Source organism: Molothrus ater, chromosome 3 (genome assembly GCF_012460135.2).
Source record: "Molothrus ater isolate BHLD 08-10-18 breed brown headed cowbird chromosome 3, BPBGC_Mater_1.1, whole genome shotgun sequence".
In the NCBI taxonomy this organism is placed as follows: Eukaryota; Metazoa; Chordata; class Aves; order Passeriformes; family Icteridae; genus Molothrus; species Molothrus ater.
Window position 1 is genome coordinate 98,677,312 of NC_050480.2, and position 22,851 is coordinate 98,700,162.

The window sequence follows — 22,851 nt, forward strand, 5'->3', positions numbered from 1 at the left end:
AGAAGGCGGCGGGACGGCCGGGGGGAGCGGTGGATCGCTGTTGCCCAGCAACATCGGCGCAGCCGCGGGAAGCGGTGTCTCTGAGATAGATGCAGGCAGGGAAGCCGGTGGAACCGCGGCTGGAGCGCCCACAGGCTCCCCCGGAGGGGCGGCGCGGGACGGGACGCGCCGCGGGGGGAACCGCCCGCACCCGCGGCGCTGGCCGGGCGGTGCCCGTGGCGCTGGCCGGGGCGGTGCCCGTGGCGCTGGCGGGGCGGCGCCGCCCACTCCCATCCCCCCTGAGAGCAACCGGAGGGGGAACAAACGGCTCCGTCTGAGCATGCTCCGAAGACGCAGTAAAAAAACTTCGGCTGCGGGCGAAACTTCGCCCCCCCACTGTGGTTCAGGGGGGCTGGAAAGCAGCAGAGCGTCCCCCTCCAAAGGGTCTCCCCCGGAACTGGGGGAACGGGGCTTGCCCCTTGCAGTTAGCAATCCAAGGAAAAACAGCTGCTCTCCGTTTCAAGACTAGAAAGAGCTTCAAAAAGGTTGGATAAATCAAGGGGCATCCGAACCCCCGGTATAAAAAGAATTGGAAAATGGAGCCCATACACTCCCAGACAAACACATCGAGGGCATATAGCACATCCGTAAAAAACCCAAAGAGCTTCGCCATCGAAAGAACTCATAGAGATCTGCCTCCAACAGGAGAATTCTGTCCTCTTCACCCCATTTTTGCCAGAGGGCAATAAGTTTCTCCTCTGAAGGGGAGAATGGAACCTCATCCTCTAGGGGAGGAGTCCTCCAGATGAGCAGCCACAAACTGCGACTGACCTCATCTTCAGGAGGGGAAAAACCAACAGTACCTTGTGACAGTGTCCAGGACTCTCTGGCTATCTGCACGGTGCTGCTGAGCTTTCCGAACATCTTCCTGGAGGCTTTTCAGAAGGTTCTCTTTGTGGTCAGCCTTGCTGTGAACTCTGTCCAAATTCGGATCTTCAGTTCTTCAGCTCCTGGCTAGAATCCACTTCTGTGGTCACTTGTGAAGCAACCATCAATGCCATACATTCAGGGTTTACCCAGTGCAGCAATGCTCCTCTGGTGGTCTCACCAAGTGATGATTGTCCTCCTCAGTCGGGGGTCACCAATTGTGACTGTGGTCACAAGGGTTTTCAGGATGAAGAAGAGACGAGAATGTTGACTCCATGATCAGAAGGCTTGATTTATTATTTTATGATATAGGTTACATTAAGACTATACTAAAAAGCAATAGAAAGGAAAAGTTTCTTCAGATGCTAGCTAAGCTAAGAATAGAAAAGAATGAATAACAAAGATCTGTGTCTCAGACAGAGCAAGAGCCAGCTCTGCCATGAGTGGTCAAGAAATCCAAACACCCACAGGAGACCAATCACCTGTTGCATTCCACAGCAGCAGATAACCATTGTTTACTTTGGTTGCTGAACTGCAGCTTGTCACAAGGAAAAATCCTAAGAAAGGATTTTCATGAAAGATGTCTGCGACAGATGGATCCTTTATTTAGTAGCTGAAAAGTAACTACAGCTTAGAGTGATCTTATTTAATCCTAAATTTTCAATGAGATTGATAATTTAGTCTAATGAAACCAGAATTCGACCAACTGAGCTATGATTATAAACTTTTGATATTCAGAGACCTGTTCATCAAGAAATCTAGAGAGAGCTCATAATTACAGGAGACAAGAGAATCAGCAATAATTTTATAATTATTTACCATAGACCTCCCAATGGAGAATTGTAAAAAAAGTAAAGTAAATTGTCATGTATGCAATACAGAAACTTTATGACAATCAAGGAATTTTTTCTCTTGACTCCTTAATGATTTCTGTTTATCTTAATGTGATCTGTTATAACATGCTATTATGTATACCTATACATTTCAGCAATATATTTTCATTAATCATCTTTGTGATCTGCCTTTTACATACCCTTAACAAAATTTCAGCAAGAAAACTCATCATACCTTACCTTTATTAACAGTGTACATGGTTTTAAAGCCACAGGGTTTTACATACAAACCCTCCGTGGGTATCTTAGCTTCACTAGAATGGGTGAATTTGTTGACTAAATGGCTATGGTAGATACATTTCGTTGGTTGCTAACTATTTTTATTACAGTGTATAAGAACACCTTCTAGAGGGAGAGCAAGTGAATGTCATTATCAGTTATCTGTTTTAACTTAATGATTGTTATTAAATGCAATTTCTTGGCTTTATTCATTTGTTCCTTGACTAGTAAGCTCTAGCAGGTTGTTCTGCCTTTACAAAAAATACATTCAATTCATATTTTTCCCTATGGATATATTAGACCATAGCAGTTTATCTAGATACACTGTGTACTTACTGTAAGCAGATACCTCTGAATTATCTCTAAATGACAGTTTTGGAAAATGGAACTCTATCTCCATTTTTCTAATGAAATAGAAAAGTATACATACAAATCAGTGTATTTGCCAAATTCAATTTGAAGTTATCAACACTGGTTATATACCCAAGGCCAAAGTGAGGATCTAGTGTAGAGCATAGAAGGGCAAACATCTGAGGCCTCTGTTCCCTTTAATACTGCTTTCAGTATTTCTGCTTTTCTATTTTTTTTAATTCCAAATTACCAAAGTTAATTGGAAATTAGAAGTTAGTACGAGATGAATTTTAGATCTTTATTAAAATGCGGCATAGAAAATATGTTTGTCACATAAACTTAATCAGTGGTGAGTGCTACATGACTGCTGTTATCCAATAGCAAGGGAGGATTTTATCGATGGGGTATGAAAGGTAGATAGTGTACTCTGCACTGCCCATTCTTCTTTTTCCTTTCTGTATAAATTAGCTTTTTTACTTTAACTTTAAATGTATCATTCTTTCTTTATTAGCTAAGCTGTGTTATCTGCTTCATTGTGTAATTCCCTCACGAGTAGAAAAAGCTGCTATGGCTCTGCTTTAGCATGAAAGCAGATGGTGGTGCATTACTGGAAAGTTCATAGCAATAGTTGGGAATATCACTGTCTTGCATGTGTGAAGATGGTATATCCTTGACTGTTAATTATAAGATTAACATTTTTAAGTCTCCAAAATTTTTAGTAATCCATGAAAGTTTTATAAATTGTTCAATAAAAAGTGTATTTAAATGTCATGTGTTAAAACCAGAAAATCTGTTGAATTTGATATGTTGCCTGTGTATATTTTGTACATTACTTAAAGGTCAACTCCTTGGGCAAAGCTGCAAAAATAGCAGTAAAATGGAAGGCTGTTGCAGGCACTTAGGTTGGAACAGTCACACTAAAGACTTTGCTGCATTTGTTCCCCAGCATACACTTGTTGAATTCCTGATTTGTTGAGAAATATTTGATAATATCACCCTGAACATTTGAAGTTTCTTTTACAGATGCTTTTCTAGATTTCGTTCCTAATTTAACATTCCTAGCTTGTGTCATTGACTACCATAATTCATCTCAGACAAGTATGGGGAGTTTTGTCTTTATGTCTTTGGCTTTAAAAAGAAATGTAGTTGGTCCAATTTCTTTGATTTCAGCCATATTTAGAACAATCTCATATCTCCAGTAGAACTATTTATCTCCTTAATAACATTTATACCGTATATTTATAATTAAAAACAAGTCTGTGACATTTTCCATCAAAAAGAAAAGTAAGCCAGTGAAAATTACATAAAAAGGTTGAGGAGGAAGACACTTGCACTTTCATCTCCACATTCAGGTTTCAGTTTGAGGCATCCAGAAAGAAAAAATGGGATGTGGTTACCCCAAAACCTCTGTTTTTCCAGGGATCAAGTGTTCTTTCATTCATTTTGTCCTCCTTCAAAATAATTCATACCTGGTAAGACTCTGTGAGCAGGAAAAAAATAATGTTTAGAGATTTCTATAAATTCCCAGACTCATTAATTTGATGTCATTAACCTCAGTTTATGTCTAGGCTTGTGAGATACCTATTGATATCCCACTATTGGTATTTGTGTATGTAAACCTTTCAAATGAATTCTCTAGTTTTTGGACTAGATTTAAAATAATGTAGTAAGATTTCCCTTCAGACTTTTTTTTTAGGAAGTGGGGTTGAAAATCAAGAACACAGTAGGTTCGTTAAGAAAAGTCAAGGATTTAGCCAGTAGTTAACTTTGTATGCTGGATTTTATACACTAGTTGAGATTATAGCAATTTTCATAGGAAATAGTTAGCCATTCCCACAGTCTGTTCCATTCAATATAGTTCAACAGAAAATTTATTTGGGTAGCAATGCAAAAAGGAATTATATAAATTAATTTTCTTCTCTGCACTTTCACTTGAGGATATAATTTTGCACTTTGATATCAGACAATGCAAACCTTGTGAAGAGTAACTTGTCAACACTTTATAATACCCTGTTTCTGTGATTTTAGTAATCATATTAGCTTCACAGTCACCTGGACTGAGCTTATGGCCCTTGCTTTTTTCCTTCCTAGTTCACAAAATTATGGAGACTTTTTCAAGGTATCTGAAATATCTTTAATCCAATGACATCTTGTTCTATCATTTTTATTTTTATGTGAGTTAATTTGGTGAAGTGTTTTTGAAATCAAAGATAAACAGGATTTTGACGGAAAAGAAACAGAGTTCACAAGGAAGAGGTGAAGGAATTTTAGACTAATCCTTCTTATGTCCTCTTGGACATTTTTGTAGAATTTTGTCACTTCAGAAACAAGTGTCAGTGTGAGCTTTCATACAACTTAATATTTCATTTTCATCTAATTTAGATATTATGTCCCAGATTCAGTGAAGCATGTAAGCTCTACATTTATTTAGTTTTAAGAGTGTAAGGAACTTCTGTGATTCATGGAATTTATGTTCAGGATGCAGGTATTCTACTATGTCAGACCCTGATTTAGGATCCCTCCATTCTGTTACTTGTTTGGTCATTCATATAAGCTTATTACTTAAAATCAACCTTCATCTCAAATCCCTCCAGAGAACTTAATGAATTTTCAAAGGGATGTGACAGTTTTCTATGATTGTTAAGACTAAATATGTGATTAAACCTTAATTATACCTAGGGGGAGGATGATCAGAAAGGGTTTTTTGAGATGTAGAAAGAGCTCTCCAAAGCACCAACAAAGTCTTAAAAACTGCTGTCCCAGTGTCTGTAAAGTTATTTATGATTGCAGCTGTCATATACCCACAACCAAGGAGCTCCACAACAGCTGTAGAGTCTACTGCTATAGCATATAATATAGAGTTCTGTGCTATACTGTAGAGCTATAGGGTTCCCTTATTTAGCAGAGATGTAATATATATTTCACAAGTCTGTTCTGTGAAATAGATTATGGAGCCTGTTGGGCATAAGTTGTTTTGAGAGATTATGATGAAAAAAGTTAATAATTATAGAAAATTCTTATAGAGTTGTCGCTTTGCTATTACATCCTCTATCTGTTATTGACATCCCTTCACAGTCAGTCATGAGCCATTTAAAATAAGAAGTATTGGGTTACATTTTGGTTTAAAGTTGCTTATTTTTATAGGTATTTTATTAAAAATGAAATAGCTGTAGCATTTTGCTATAAGGATTTGCTTTTCTGGAAAAAACAATCTATAAAAGCAGTAGAAAAATCTATGTCTCCTCATCACATAGACCAGACCTGTGAAATTTTACCATTTCTAGCATTTGGCTCTTGAATCACTGTTTCTTTAATGTGGGAGGATGAATGTTTTCTTGTCATAATAATTTTTATGAGAATTGTAACAATTTGATAGCAAACTCTATTCTGGGCAACAGATAGCAGAAAATGAAATAATGGTGAGTTTACAATTTGCAGGGAACAAGCTTTCTCCCCTTCATTTTCCACTTGAAAATGTCAATATAAAGTTGGTTGTTTTCTAATCTTGCTAGGTGTTAGGCTGCAATGTCCCAGTCCTTTGAGTAATTTTTCATTCAAAAGTAGTCATTGTCATGTAATTGACAAATACTTGCTTTTTTTCCTTGCTTTACTTCTCCATTTATGGCATTTTCTGGGAAAAACTTCTTTCAGTAACTCCTGAATTGAAGCCATTTGTTCTGTTGTGCTAACTTGCTGATAATCAAGTCATCTGCAAAAATCCTGTGTCTCCCCTGGCAGTTTGGCAATGCTTATTTTCTGAGCTTGACTCATTTGAGTTCTTCCCCAGGAGATACTGTGTAATAAAGCAGGTGAGGTATTAAATAATGTTTTTGAGCTTTATTATGTAAGAAAGAGACATAGAAGAGTGTGTGTGCTTCAACATCACAGTTAATTTAATAGTTAGTTAGAAATCATCTGTGGTACTGAGTTAGGATAACAGTATGCTTTACTACCTTGACATTTTGATTTCAAGAATGCTGTGATTGAAAACAGAGGGATTTTCATTCCTTCACACAGAGTGTAAGCTGTGGTTCTGCTCCCAGAGCACTCAGGAACTTTCAGTTAGCTGAGAGAATGGAGTGAACATCAGGATTCTCTAGGGACCTCAGTAAAGTGTCCTGCTCAGAACCATGTCACCTGGCCCATCCTTTCATGCCACCTCCCAAGGCCAGTAGCCACTTTGGAAGGATGCTGGCTACTTACATAATGTGACTAAAGAGAAAATGGCTTTGCTGTTTCCTGGCCTAAGCATAAATTTCTGACTCAAGCATGAAACCCCATATTATTTCTAAATAAGAGTGCCTGATATGTTCTTTTCATGCATCTGCATGGAACACTGCTGCCTGCATAAAATCTTAAACTGCTGATCTTTAAAGAGGAGGAAAATTTATAACATAGGTATTAGGAAGTTACCATTGTGAGGCTCCTCAAGCCTCCAACCTCCTTCTGAGGAAGCCACTTCTTATATGTAAAATAAAATCTTGGTTTTCTTTCTACCATTGTACTTTCTTTATATTTTTGTAATGACAGTTTGTGGTGATAAAATAGGCAAGTAATTATACAACAAAAACATGTTAGTGATTTAGCATTTTAGTTACCCAGGAAATCTAGGATTCAGAAGGTGAATTTCCTTGTAGCATGATATACTTGTATACTTAAATACTATGGATGTAAATCAGTTATGTTCAGAACATGGTTCAAAACTTGTCAGCATGTAGAGTCTCCCTGTGTTTTAGTGGAATTACGGAAAATAGTGAATACATCATCAAACAGAGCAAAGGATTGATACATTGCCCAAACAGATACTCTGTTAGATTCGTAGTTCAAACAATGACTTCCAGAAATGAAAAAATTTTCCTTTGTGACTTGTATTTCTCTGTATTAAGAATTTTCTTATATAAATAGATTTTTTAGCCCTATACAAGACAAAAATAAAACTACAGTATTATAAGTAAATAGTAAAAGACACTTGTATATAGAATACTATAGAAAATACGCAAACATGAAAAAATAAACTCAAGAAAAGAAAAAGACAAGGGCCCTATTAGCTTCTACCAACCAAAATGGAAAACTACAGAATCATCTGACAGCCAAAGCTGTTTTCCATCATGTGGCATTATTCTTAATATTATCTTATGGAAATTGTAAATTAATGGCTTTTTCTTTTTCTCATATGTACAGTAGGCTTCAGCAACTGGTGAATGTCAGCAAAATAAAGAGCAAAACTCAATCAAATATTTATATGAGTAAAATGTGTACAGCCACAAGCTTTTTAAGTCCCTTTTAGAGTTTGACAGTAGAAGCCCAGACCCTGTTGTACACCATGTCTTCACGTGCATTTTCTTGCATGAAAGGGAGAATGCTACTGAGTTTTGGGTTTTATGCGTCACAGTTGCAAAATTTAAAAGTTTTATCTCTGTAGGTTATTCTGAGGTATAAATTATGGAGTTGTTGTTGTAATAGGAAAAAAAACACGTAAGATGGGAGTGTTCTTACTAAATATATATGTACTTCATCAAATCTCTTGCTAAAAGCATTGTAGAATCACTACACAGCCTTCTCTGTTTAGAGATTCTTATACAGGAGTTTTACAGAAACTCCTATTAAATTAATTCTTCCCTTGATATAAAAGCATCTTAACCACTCATAAAAATATTAATATAGAGGAAAGGTGCAGAAAATCAAGAATTTCCATGCATTAAAAAATAGAGTATGAAGGTACCTTTCATTCTTTGTTCTTTGAGATCCAGCAGACTGCATAACTTTCCTCCTTTAAAGTTGAATTCAGAGAGACTCAAGAGCAGAATTGAGAATATGAAATTAATTTCTGGATGATCAGAACCAGTCTTCCATTTTTTGATATTTCTGGAGACCAACCGGAGTGCCATTGAGAATAAGAGAAAGAATGTCAGCCTGGATTTAAAGCCTGAACATTCCCATGAATAATCCAGCCACTGATGCGTGTGGGTCTAAAATTTATCCAGAGATGCTGGGAGGCAAAAGATTTAAAAGAAACACTAACAATAAATTTTATCAGAACTGAACATTTTGATCCAAAATATTGGCTCAAAATGTGTCTGTTTTAAGGGGTATCCTGGGGTTTTGTTTGTTTGTTTGTTTTGCTTTGTTTAGGATTTTAGATCTGTTAAAAAGGTTATTAAGCCTTTGGTCCCAGTTAGATATGCTAAAATGTTGATAACATTTAAGAAAATGAGAGGGGAACAGGATAAAGGAATTACTACTGTGCACTTAACAGCAGGCAGGAGAGATTTGTGAGGTTGTGTGATAGGGCAGCTGAACAATGAAAATATTTTTTAAATACAAATCTAGAAAAGGAAAATAAAATGAGCAGTTATAAAGAAAAGTAGTCATTGGCATTGTACTTAATCCAGCTGAAGTTCTCTTAAAAGGATAAAGAAAAAATTCTTGGTCACAGGAATGCTAATAAAAGCTCAGAACTCTCTGAGGAAGAAAATTACTGTTTTATATTTGCCTTTTCCACAAACTCTTTCAGCTTGCAGTGTTAATCATCCTGTCTCAGAGCAGGGAATGCCTGCCACTTTGTAGTTGCTGAAAGGAGATTTCAAATGGAGCTTTACCAACCCCTGCACCTGTTTGCATTTTCTGTTGCCTGTGAAAAATACACCACATGTTTGCTGTGTTTCCAGATCCACAACATTCTTCATTCTTTCTTCTGGCTCCAGTGGCAGAACTTTGAAATCCTACTGCTTTGTTACAGTTTCAGAAGCAGTAGATTAATACTTTCCTATTATATTGCTGTAGCTTATTTTTCACATGAACAACTTGCCAAAAACATGCAGGACTCTGTGAGTAGTGATGAAGCTTACTTGTAATAATCAATAAGGCCTAGTCACTCTCCATGACATTAAGGTTTTTATAAGTTCTGGCAATATCTTCATTTATCTATGCCAAGATTTTTTGCTCATAGCATGGCTATTTTAATTTTCTGCTCTAAAGGGTGCTCCCCTAACAAAAAGTGTCTTTCCCTTAAATATTTGATTCATGAGTCTTTTAGAAAGTAATAATCAATATCTGTCTACTAAAAACAAAAAGTGAAGGAGAAAAATGCCAAAAGCATCTATAAGAGTACTGGGAAATGTCATTAAAAGTAGATTCTTTTTTGAAACCAGAAATGTTTCTTACTGACCCTGACCAATGCTGTTTCTTCTTTTCTTCCTTACTGTTATGTTGCAGAACACATAATACTATTTGATATCCTTTTTTATTTTCTGGCTTTGTTCTTCCAAATAGCAATAAACTATTTATATGCTATTGTGTATATTTATAGAAAACACAAGAATTTCTATATTTCAACTTCATTACTGTTTTGTATCTTTTCCTGCCACCATTTTTTGTTTGTTTATTCTCCCTCATTTTTGTTGTAGCTTTTACAGACTTTTTGACTTGCCAACCTCCCCAGGGCAGTGTGAGCAGAAATAAAAGAAGCTGACTCAGCATCTCCTTTTTTTTCGAGCCCCAGTATAAAGAAAGGGACATTTTTATCGTCTTCTATTTGACCATTTCTTTGTCACAGAGTTATAGAACCTTTAGGGCTTGAAGGAACCTCTGGAGATCATCCAGTCCAACCTTCCTGCCAAAGCAAGGTCACCTAGAGCAGGGAACACAGAAACATGCTCAGGTGGGTTTTGAATGTTGCCAGAGAGGGAGATTACATGACCTCCCTGGACAGCCTGTTCCAGTACTCTGCCACTCTCAGTGTAAAGTTCTTCCTCATGTTCAGATGAAACGTCCTGTGTTTTAGTTTATGATCATTTCTTTTCATCCTATCCCTGGGCACCACCATAAAGAGCCTGGCACCATCCTGCTGACACCTGCATTTGAGATATTTATATGTGCTTATGGGATCCCCTCTCAGTCTTTTCTCCTCTGGACTAAACAGGCCCAGCTCTTGAAATCTCTCTTCATAAGAGAGATGCTTCAGACCCCAAATCATCTCTGTGACCTCTGCTGGACCCTTTCCAGTAGCTCCTGGTCTTTCTTGTACTGAGAAGCCCAGAAGCAGACACAGTAGTCCAGGTACTAAAGCTGAGTCACTCTTTTGTGATTCTTCCATTCAGGTAGAAGTCTCCTTCCTGGTGTGTGGCCACTGTTACAAACTTGAATCACTCTTTTTCTAATCAGCTACATGGAAAACATTTCTGATTTCCAGTCCAGACCAGTTTAAGTAACTAGTAAAAAATAAAGTTAATTTTAGAGATGCAGCAAAGCATACATGAGCAGGTCATGTACCAGCTGCCACACTGCTTTCAGAGCCAGTCTGGGCCATGCAGCACCCACCTAGAGCAGCATTTCTCTGAACTAACCTGCTCATTTTGCATGAGTCAGCAGGAGATGCATTCTGTGATAAGGGTGTTCACCGTGGTTGTGGCTACAGGTGTTTGTAGTGGTCCCTGTGGTGGGGAGGGCAGGTCAGTAGAATTGTTGTGTACCCCATTTAGCAGGGAATGTAGGTGAGACTAGAAGTGAAAGTGAGATTCTTTGCTACTGATGTGTTACTGAATGCTTAGTGGATAAAATGCTTTTACTTTAAATACTCCTTCAATATTCTTCTTGGTTTTGTGTGCTATTGACACTTTTTTTTCTCTGTGATTATCTATAATTGATAATGAAAGTAACTTTGAAAATGAGTAGTTTGTTTAGTACTTACTAAACAAAACCTGAATTCAGGTAACTCTTAGTAGTATTTCTTGGTACAAATCTGGGTGCAATTTCAGAACTAGTAATATTTAGTCAAAGTCCTACTCAGACTTTTTTCTTAAAAGTCTTTTTATGTTTCCCTATCATCATCACTGAATGAAGACTGAACTATGGAGTTTCTTTCTTTATTTGTGGAAGAATGAATGGGTTTGGACAACATGTGTAGAAAAAAAACTGGGTTTTTTTTTGGAAAAAGTGAGTTTTCCAGTTAACACTTCACTATGTAGTGTTGTGAGATCCTATTTACTTCGTTTTCTAATCCTGGGATTTCTGGATCATGCAAAGCATTGGCTTATAAAAGCCAATATACTATCATAGCAAGCAAGGGTTCAATTTAATTAGCAGCCATTGTGATCTTCAAATTTTCTTTTTTTTAATGGGAAAAATTGTGCAGGGGAAGGAAAAAATTCCATGAAAATTTGGGATTGAAATTTTGTTGACAGCTACATCACCTAAAGAGACAATGCTAGGAAATAGTTGGAGAATTTGAATAAAAAGCTGAATATGGTCACTGCTTTCACATTATTTCAGGAAGTATATCCAAATACTTGTGTTACAATTTGACACTAGCAATTCCTGTGCTTTATTCATTCTCTCTTTGAGCATAAAACCTATGGCCGGTACTTTTTGTTGTTCTGATGGTTCCATAAGCCATTCTCTGGAAATCTGCAGGAGCTTGTTGCTTATTTTCCTTGTTTTTGTGACCACTCAACCATCACACTTATGATACAGCAGAGAATAGAATCCACCACCCAACTTAACTTGATGCTCTCTGTACATGTCTCATCAGAGCTACAATAAGGATAAAGGAAAGGGGGAAAGGATTTAAGAAGGAAGAGTACGTATATTCTGAGATGAACTGAATCACTCAGAGACCACAAAAATAGTTTTCTTTGGCTATACATAGTGGATTATAAAGCTGAATCAAAGGTAGCAAAGAAAAATACCCTCATGAAATTGGATTATATGAGAAAGAGTTTGCTTTGAAAGAGATAAATGTTGGAGATAGATGATGTCCTGTAGCACTGCAGAATTAGCTTCCTGAAGCAAACTGTTCAATTGTTTGATATTAATAGTAGAAGAGGTACTTGCAGTGACAATGTTCAGTGTAAGGGAAGAAATAACAAAGCCAAATATTCTGAAAGAAAGGCAAAATGAACTGTCACAAATCAAAGAATGCCACTGTTTCTCAGTCAACAGAGTGTATTTGAGGAAAGAAAGAAAAACCAGATAAAGAAGTGAAAAGAGCATCCTTGCCTCTATCTCCAAGTAAACCTAAAGTAATTTCATAGGGCAAAAACCTATCCGTGGGAGCAGTTTAGGCAGACTATGTCAGGACATTAGAAGCAGCTCAATGCATGCTCTGTCATAACTGATTTTCCAGTTGTGGATGTATTTTATTTTCTATTGTAGTCTGAAAAATACAGTGCATGACACAGAAATTTTTCTTTTAAATAGCATAGGAGACTAAAAATCAAGTTCACCTGTATTCTTGAATTAGCCTCAGACTCATTCTAAGACCTTGGAATTCTGTTCCCTCACTGCAATTCTTCCTGCATTTTCTTCTGTAGTTTTGTTTGGTTGGTTTTTTGGGGGGTTTTTTGTGGGATCATGATGATGTGATTCTGCTTGTTAATTAATAATTCACTTGTCCATTCTTTATCTAGATGGATTTTCAAATTTCTAGGGTTGTCTCAAGGAGGTCCTTATTTACATCCTTTCCTTTGAAAGCTAATACAATATCATAAAGAGCAGGAAGCTCAATGACTTAACAGGTGCTGTAATCTGTCAAATAAAACATACTTGACACCAAACACATTTCACAAAGGTTAATTCTAAACCATTTTTTTTCTGCAAATAATTAGCAGATCACCCAGAGGGAGTCAGTGTTCTTGTAGTCCAAACCAACTCTCCGTGACCATCAGCACAGACACACTCATTCTGACAGTGCCTGTCAATAGAAACATTAGATTGTGGATACAGGTACTTCTGATCAACAGTTTTAAATCCACTGCCCAGTACCTAAGACCAGCCAAAGAGGATCTGATTCATTATGTAGTTTCACAGAACACAAGCTTTTAGTTTTGTTTCTCTGGAATTCTCTGGAGCAGTCACATGTATGTCATCAGTGACTTTTTTTCCTTCTTTGTTTTCCCAGAAGAAAATTTCTTTCCTCAAGAATTTTAAAATTTAATGTACTAATGGGAAAAAGTAACTTTAGGATTCATTTGCACTGAACAGTTTTTAAATATAAATCTTCCTTTATTATCACTCTCCATATATCTCATGTATCCATAATTCATTCTTGGCAACAAATCCTTTTTGTTATTAATAGAAAATATGCCTGTCTAGTAATTACATAAATTCACTTTCTTTCAGTTTCAATGGAATCAATTGCACAAATAATTTTTTAAACCTTTATCTTAGTGCATCCTTCCTTGGTGATTGGCTTACACAAGACAGATCATCTTACAAGTTGGATACACAGCATATATTCAACATGTTAAGAAACCTATAGAACCTGATATGTAATTTCTCTGGAGAGAAATCTAAATTCAGAGTTTATCTGGTTTGGTACAGATTTCAGATTCTTACAAAGAAAGAAAATCCCGATCTCCTACTATAAGTGCTATTTAACTTGCTAAAATATATGTCTGGTTTATGATACTTTTAAAACTTTACTTATAATAACTTTTTCATATCATATTCCAGATTATGTTTCCTCATTAGCCTTTTGAATCATACTTTGACCAGATGCTGCATGATTGCTCCATTCTATGCATCTCCTTATGATCAGTGACAGATGGTCATGCTCTGACTTTATCTGAAAAATCACTTGTCTTGAAGCAGTGTGTGAAGAAATCATAAATAATGTGATTTTATTAGCATAGGAATTCACACATTTGGCAGAATTACTACCATCTGTGTGCATTAGTGCAGCATCATGCCTTGTAGATCAGATCTGATTCATGCCCTGCCAAGTTTGAATAGAAATTGAATTTCTCAGTATTTTTCTGCATAAGATCATGCAGACAGGCCTCTGTATGTCCATCCAATTGCTGGTACCAGTTGCTGAATACCAGAAATATGCTATTGTCAACATTTTCCTATATGACTTCATGCCAGAGGACTCTGATTATGATAGTATATAAATAAATACAGTAATTTGATTATATGATAAATTCTCCATGTGGACGAGGAGAGATTTTGCCTGGAAGATGACCACCCCAAACCAGATCATATTTCCTTTGACTCACACATCAGGTCTACAGAAAACTATGTAGAAAACTTTAGCAGACATACTCTCCTCATACCATCAGTGGAAAATCAAAGGCTCCATATGATAACATATATTTTAAAGACTTGGACATAGCTTTAAATGTGTATATATTTAGGCTCTGATTATTTCTTAAAATATGGATGCCACGCAGGATTCAAATAGTTGCTCCCTAGAGTTCAAATCCATTCAGCTCCCCTCCTCAGCATTCTGCTATTCCACTCAAATGTGAGATCAATCACAAAACAAAGGAGCTCTATAAATAGACAATCTTTTACAAACATCACAAACAGGTTCACTTGTGTCCATTAAAAAGCCATAGGACATGCAGTATGAGGGATACTTTTTCATGTTATTTACAGAGATATCTCAGTATGTTTCTGATTCCAGTGAGGTTTTGGTACCTTCCATTGTAGAGAGCTTATTAAAACTGAAATAGAGCAATTAAGCATTAAATTTGGTCAAAGATTGGCTGTTACCAACTTCACTCTTTGTGAATTTGTTTTTGTCAAACAAATTTCTCCCATTCTTTCTTAAAGTAAAATTATTGGCAGTTTTGATTTAAAAGGCAAAGTATCTAAACCTATTAAAGACCCAGTCACTACTAGGAACTTAATTTAATATTTTCAACTTATGGAACTGTCTTAAATGAGTGACAACATGATCCCTCATAGACCTAGCACTAAAAGTCACTTGCAGTTTGGCTAGAAAATAGATTTCTAAGCTGTGATTGCACTTTTCTTGTAATTTATCTTTACACAAAATTGCCATCTAAGTTGTTGACAGTTGTTATAACGGAAATACATTCTAATGCAAAGTCTTAATGTATCAGTACTATTTCCTAATTTTTTTTCTGTCTGTGTTGCAAGAGCTGGTAACAGCTCTCACATATTCTGTTTTTTTCTAGTCACTGGCTTCATAACCTGATATGATCCAGATATTTGCCAGTACTTTCTGCAGATGTCTCAAAAAGGAATGAAAGGCGAAGCTGTCTGAACTCAATCCAATAAGATCATTTCCATCTGAATGAAAACTTGCTATTGAGTAGTCTGTCACTTCAGTCTCTTAGCCACCGCTCTCTAGTACCACTGGAGTATGTGTTCAATTTGAATATTGATACAACAGCTGCAGGCATCTGTTTATATTTCATGAAAGCTGCTGTCATTAGATCTTCAAAAGGTTGAGATAATATTTCTCTGGGGTTTTTTTTTCTTAGCATTGAGTACAACAATTTTGTGGTGTCTCTTTCATGAAAAAAAGTTCAAATAAATCTTCATACAAGATATACACACTATGTTTGAGTCATTAGGGGAATATACAAACAGGCAACACATTTTGAAGCCTCTAATATGAGGTGATTAATTTCTTTTTTTCTAATGCATGGTCCAGAAATTATGAGAAAGTTATCTACTATATAATTGAAGTTATGCAGATATTAGAGCAGTAATTTACAGAACTTGCTTTTGACTTATGTATCAGTCCTAGATGAAGTACTGTTTAATAGGGTAATTTTTGCTACAGGAGACTGTTCAGTATTATGTATACAAATTAAACACTTGATGAAGAATTTGCTATATTAAATATGCAAATTAAACTTCAGGAAGACATGTAACTGAATTAGCATTGAAAAGCCCTTGGTATTCTGTGACTTACTTGGAGATTGCTTCAGAGAAAAGCCATGAAAACTTCTGCCCAAGAGAACAAAAGTCCTTAGCTAAAGTTTGATGAGAAAACTATTAGCAATAGTCACCAAACTAGGGTAAAGTGAAACAGTAAACTTATTCTGCTTTGGTACTATTGATTATGGCCTCCTGGAATGCTTCATTATCAGCCAACTATGCATTGCTTATAAATGCATTAGAGTTTTGGGACAAATCAGTCATTGTTAAAATTGGCACTTTAGTCCCTAAAGACAGGCAGTGTGCAGAGCCTAGATGTGTGTGGTCCCTCAGTAACATCCCTCTTGTACTTCTACTACTTTCCAGATAATTTTTTTACAGACTATAAAGTATCTTATTGATTGAGTTCTGAAAGTTGTAAATGTGATTTATGAGTTATATTTGATTAAAAGTGTGGCTGCTCTAGGGAACACAGGGATTTCTTCCCCCTGGTCTAATATTAAGTAAATCACTTAAAACCATTACCTCAGAGAGTATGCCCTTTAAAAAGACTAGTAAAAATGGAAAGTTGCACTGGAAAACCATATAGGAGAGTTTTATTTTAACCAGAGTGTCAGGCAAAAAAGATGCATGAGGATGGGATAACTAAAACACTGCAAACATTACTCACTAGCAGGTAAAGTAATGCAGTTTTTCCAGCAGTTTTGTAAGTACAGCAGTTTGAAGATAAAGTTAAACTTGACAGCAGGGTAAGTAGCTAAGTTGTCACTACTGCCACTGTCCTTTTAATTATACTTTTATTTGATGTGCAGTGCTATGTATCCTGACAGGAAGGAAACTTTATCTTCTAAAAAAAGAGCAAAATGGGAGAAGACTAGCTTTTAACCTGACAGCACATTTTCCTGGCTTTTTAGAAGTAAGTATTTGTCTTTCAGATTGTTTACATATGAAAGAAGAGATCTTTACAGGCTTTGGAGTTGCACTGCTTTTAAGTTAGAACCAAGGGAACATAGAGTGAAGATATGTGATGTGTGTTGGTGTCTCTTCTACTAATTAAGATGAGGTGTTTTGTGAGCAGCCACATGACTTATCTCTTGTGGCTGTTATCCAGTGAGACTACAGTCTGTAAGTTTAAAAGAACAATGTCTCTCTCTTTATCTTCAGCTCTAAAATTGGCTAGAAGACTGTGCTTGCTCTTCCAATTGATCAAACTAACCTTGCAATGTACTGCAACTTCTTTCCTACATTAATCATTTTCCTAATAAGACTCATTTAGCAAGAAGAATATTTCAAGTCTTTGTATTTCAAGGTGTGAAGGATTCAGGAAACAAATAATAAATGAGGGTTGAAAAAGCATATTGAAAAAATGATTGGATCACTTTTCCCCAGTATGCATTAATTTTCATCTTTTTAATATAACAATTATATTAGTTGCATCTTTCTTTGACACAAGATGTCAATAGCTGTACTGATGTAGCAAACAGTTACAGAAACCATGTGATGAAATTTTTAAGCATGTAACAAATTATTGCTGAACCTTTCAGCATACATTCCTCTACAGTCTCCCCATGAACATCCTGTCCTCAAATCACTGACAGCTTTACATACTTCTTAGTTCAAACAATGCAAAAATTAAGTGCTTCCTTCTTTTGGATCAAACATGTAATTTGTCATAGCAATACTTAGCCTGAACTGCTGGGTGGATAATATTTAGTCAAACACTAGTGTGAAGTTGCTGACAATACTTTCTTACATTGCTTAGATCCATGGACTTTCTAATATGCCAAAATGTACCATAAAAGAATTGCATCACTCTTAAACATGCTCTTTTGTTTTCCTCACAAAGCTTTGCATTTGAAGTAGGCTCTTGTGCAATGTTGCACTGAGCTTTCTCAACAGAGTCCAGAAAATAGCAACAATAATATTTTAAAACACTTCAGTTCTAATTAGTTCATCTATAAAACCTGTGCTTCCTTATGATAGGTAGAAACCTGTGGTAACACAATACCACAAAATACAAGCCATGGTAACTCAATTTTAGGCATGACTATATATAATATATATATAAATATTGACCATATGCAGTTACTTAATCTAGCCCCTCTTTGCAAAGGTGTAATTGTGAAAGTGAGCTCTAGAGGGAGGGTGATTTTCTTCTCTTAGTTTAAACCTACCAGCAGCTTTAACTAATGTTGTCAAATTTCTCAGAGTAGTTTCAAAGAAGCAGTGAGGTCCCACAGATTTAGTTTCTCAGGCTTGAATATCTTCTGCTTTTCTGATATTTAGGATTGTATTTGTGATATTAAGCTAAGTCTTCACTAATGCAAACAGAAACCTGTAAGCCTGCTACCTTAATTAAAAAAAGACTTAACCGAAACTCTGGAGGGGCCTTCAATTTGATTCATGATTAAGTAGCTTAATTTTGATAGTTTAGGGAAGGGGTTGCAGCTACAGGCACTGATTATTTTTTCTCATAGTCTCGTGATAATTAGAATTAGTGATGTATTTTACATTGGCTATCTTTATCAGATTTCAAGAGAACGGCTTGAGTTTTATTAAAAACTCAAATGGCTTAAACCAATAAAATTCAATGGCTTGGAGTTTTATAACAATAGCATGAGTCTTCCAATGTTTTCTACTCCTCCAATATATGAAAAATATGCTCCTCACTGAGTGATAGCTTGCATATATTTTACTCCTACTGCTCATGCAGTGCCAAAAGACAGGTTTCAATTAATTAAGAATGTACATTGTGTTTTTGTGTATCCATCCTACCTCTGCATAGGTACATAGGTAATTTATTCACCATACTGCATTCCAAGCCATCTATAGTCAGTTAGGTGCCTGTCAGGCCCCTGTCCTACCTGCTAGTAGAAATATTCAGTAATTGATCTCATCAATTAGGCCCTTCCTATTTCACTGCATCACCAAAACTGCAGTCTCAGTAGTTCTGGAGCCTCTGTAAACTTAGTGGTTCTGACTCACGCAGCACTGTGCAGAGCCAGTTTTCTGAATGGATCAGTGCCCATCCAAAAGGGACAGCAGATAGTACAGTTCTTTCCTTCTCTTCCTCATTCTTTGTTGTGCAGACATTGCAAATCTGGGAAGTAATACAATTTTAAAATCCTTAAAACTGAGGAGTTTTCTGAAGTAACTGTCCTAATATACTCTTGCATGTTTGCTTGCTTAACTGCTTGGATACCTTTGTCATTGCTTGCCACTGGCAGAAAGGATTCACTTGTGTTTGTACCCTAGAAGTGTACAAAAGAAGTGGAAATATTTTTTATAAGACTATTAAGACACTAAAGGAATTTAGGAAATATGAAGGTGCTCAGTCTTAAATCACCACAGGGTTATTTTTCATGAACATTGTAACTCAAAAAAGTGTGAGTAAAGTTATTTATTTACCCGTCTGTCTATACATACTCTTTTCAAATCTGAAAACACAGAAACTGTAAATGTTCTTTAGCTGTAACAGTGCAGGACACTGAACACTTCTCTGGAAGATGTTAGACTTTGATTGCTAAGATTTAGACCAGCATCTTCTGTCATTGAAACTGTGCTTCTGCTGAACAGCCTGAGGGAAGGCAGTTGTGAGACAACTGCACAGAAAACTATAGAAACAGAATGTGATGGAGGTCCAAATCAAGACTTAAAAACCAGGCTCAAACACTGAAAATATTGATTTGATTCTAAATTATTATTCCTTAAGTAAAAATAATTCGTTTGACAATATTAAATACAGCATGTGTCTATGCAGTCCATTAAAGCTACAGTCAAGCTTGTACCATGGAGAGAGCTGAGTGTGAATCTGGTTTTGCCCAGAAAGCAGAACATTTGTAGTGATGCCACGCTGATCATGGACTTTGCTGAAAACACACTTTGCAAGGAACTTAATTATGTTAGAATTTGATACAATCAGTGGAGTATAAGCAATCACTTTATAATTGTCGGTAGGTCCTTTTCTAGTAGCCTTTCCTTGGGAGCACTATAAACAACAAGTAAATTGGGATATAAAAGCATCTGAGACTGAACTGACATGTGGAGACCAAATGGATACAGACACAGGGGACACTGCTAGTGCAGATCTGTCCTTACCACTAACGAGGGACCAGCCTCCCTGCCCATGGTGGTGGAGATGGGACAGCCTGAGAAAGGAGCCAGGCAGATCAGAATAAGTGCTCCTCACAGAAAGCTCTGGCCCCTTGGCAGCAGTACTGGTGGTGGTGGTGGTGTCTGGGCAATAAAGTTTGGAAAGGAGGTGTGATAGGTCAGGGTAGCATTCCCAGCCAGCCAGAGTCCCAAAGATCTTTGTCCCTCAGTGACCAGAGCAGAGCTTCTCTCAGTCACAGAAACAGAGAGGGAATACCTGGCTCTGACTGAGCCAAGTTCCCGAGGCAGATGGTGGCAGGCAGCTGCTCCCCGCCTCTCACTCTGGAGGATTCTCCACAAGAATTAAGCTGCTTTTAGCACTGAGCAACAGGATGGGGTTTTTGAGAGTCAACAGGATTTAACCTGTCCAATGGAGAGTTAAACTCAAAGCTAAAACCAAGAACTGAGTTGTAATTGTTATCCAGACAGTAGTGTGTTATGTTTGAGCCCATTCGGCCATTGCTGAAGGTGTAGCTTTCCTGACTGCCCTGATGTGCAGGACTGACGGCTCTTCATCAGTGTAAACACTTGAGCTGGAACACTGCTTCTCCACTAAATTAGGAAGGTTATTCTTATTTAAGAGGATTATTTGGAAATTGTCTATTGTTTCATGACACTGAAATGGTAAACTCATATGTGAGTCTTAACTGTCCTATTTCGTTGGATTTTGTTTAGCCCAGGTCTGCATATATTTCACACTGGAATTATTTGGATTCCTTTAACACTAAAAATAATAAACCAGGAAATTTTATAATGAGCCCTCATTTCATTGAGGCTGCAACATCAGCCTAAGGCAAAAACAACAGAACTTTTTCATTATTACTTTAATGTAACAGTCAATAGAAGCAAAGATGCAGTGAAACAAGAATTTTTTTTGTCTTCAGATACACTTTAAAGACTTGAGATGTACAGACGGATTAAAAGATGAAGAAAGGTGTGAACATATTTGAGGTTCATGTAAGGCACAACTCTTACATTTCAGATAAAAATTGAAGTTTTTAATTTATAGCAAAAAGCAAAAAGGGATAATCTCCAAGTGCTTTATCACTACTTTATATACAAGATTCATAAGTGTCACCTTACTTTTAAAATCACTTTCCCCAATTGCATTTCCCTTTACTTTTGTTGTCACTCTAGCCCAGGCTGCCAAATACAGCAGGTTTAGATTATCCCATGGTGATGCAGCTGCTGCTGGGAAATTTTGACTTATTGTCAGAGCCAATCTTCACTTAATAGTGAAGCCCAAACAAAACTGAAGTCTTTCAACCCCTGTGGATCACTGCTCTCTTTCCAGTGGTTGTGCCATTTTTCACTCATGGGCGTAGGTCATTTTTCATAAAGTTTCTGTGACATTTCACCTTACAAATATGCCAAAGTTAGCTAGCTGTGCATGACTTCATAAAGGAATCCATTGTCTCACCAGCATTTCTAAATTGCTTTCAGGTAAGAAGAACACAGCCTATAGTATTGCATGTTTGAAGAAAATTTTCACTCTGTCGGCACAGGTACATTTTAGAGTATGTTCTGAACAGTTGGAAATAGATGGTTAAAGAATAAAATACAGGTCCATCCCTAATGAAGGGATCTCTAGTGTAAGATGTGGATATATCAGGTTCTACCATGCAGATGAAAGATTTGCTGATTCTTACAAAATTGTAGTGACTTTTAGGACTCAGGGCCATCAAATGAACCTTGGCAAGCAATTTTTTCACTTGAACTCTTTGGGGAATATGATACAGTAATATTTTTAAATGTTCTATCACTAAATTCCCCATTTTTATGATGCAAAACTTGGTGCACTTTTGCTTTGGTCACTTTGTGGATAATTTTTTTGACAGAGTTTCTATTAAAAGAACTTATTGCAGAACCCCAGCTTTAGATTTCCACTCAAGGAGGAAACTGCCTCATCTCCCAGTAAATGATGTACCAGGAACTATGTTGTAACTGATTTTGTGATGTGCCTTCTGTTGCCATCACTTAATCATAGAAACTTTGCAGAAAATAAGCTTCCCAACTGCTGTTAATATGTAGAAAAGTCTTTTACTTGAACAAGAAAAAAATACTACCATGCAGAGTGCATTCAAAACCTGCTGACTGTCATAAGGCACCTCAGTGTTTGTCATCACTTGCATATATTTCATATATAAATTGCCATATTGTTTTCATTATTTATGTATCTGGCCTATGATTTACCCATGAACACTTACAAAGTGATAAAGTGATATATATGAAATATCCATGAAATATGTCCTTTAAAAGAATGACAGAACGACAGAACCAGTTGCTGTCTTTTGCTTTTCCATACTGTTCTATTCTATTTCCACTTGTTTTCAGTCTTCTGTATCATCATTTCTGCCTTAGAATGCAATTTTTATTTATTTGGTGGGGTAAAGTGCATTTTATTTATTACAGTGATGAACACTTTGAATTTACCAACACATTTTCTACTGCTTGTGTACTTAGGTACTAGGTTCCATTTCAGGGAATCTATCAATAATTTGAAAAGAGTACTGATCAAAAATATATACTCTTCTTCAGGAACAAATGCAGGTTTTGTTCTGTTGATGGGAACCTATCTATTTGTAGCCAGTTAATTTTGCTGACACAATGCAGCCCAATATAACTGTCACACAAGTTGACCAAACATCTAGGTCAAAAAGAGATGAAAAATTAAAAAGAAAATCTATTAGGAGTT

General features: G+C 36.6%; 1 protein-coding gene across 1 annotated transcript in view; it reads left to right on the forward strand.

The window, feature by feature from the left end:
* The window catches only part of EYS (eyes shut homolog), a 797,164-nt gene that overhangs the window by 608,885 nt on the left and 165,428 nt on the right, over window positions 1-22,851 (forward strand). The gene's annotated exons all lie outside the window — the stretch shown is intronic.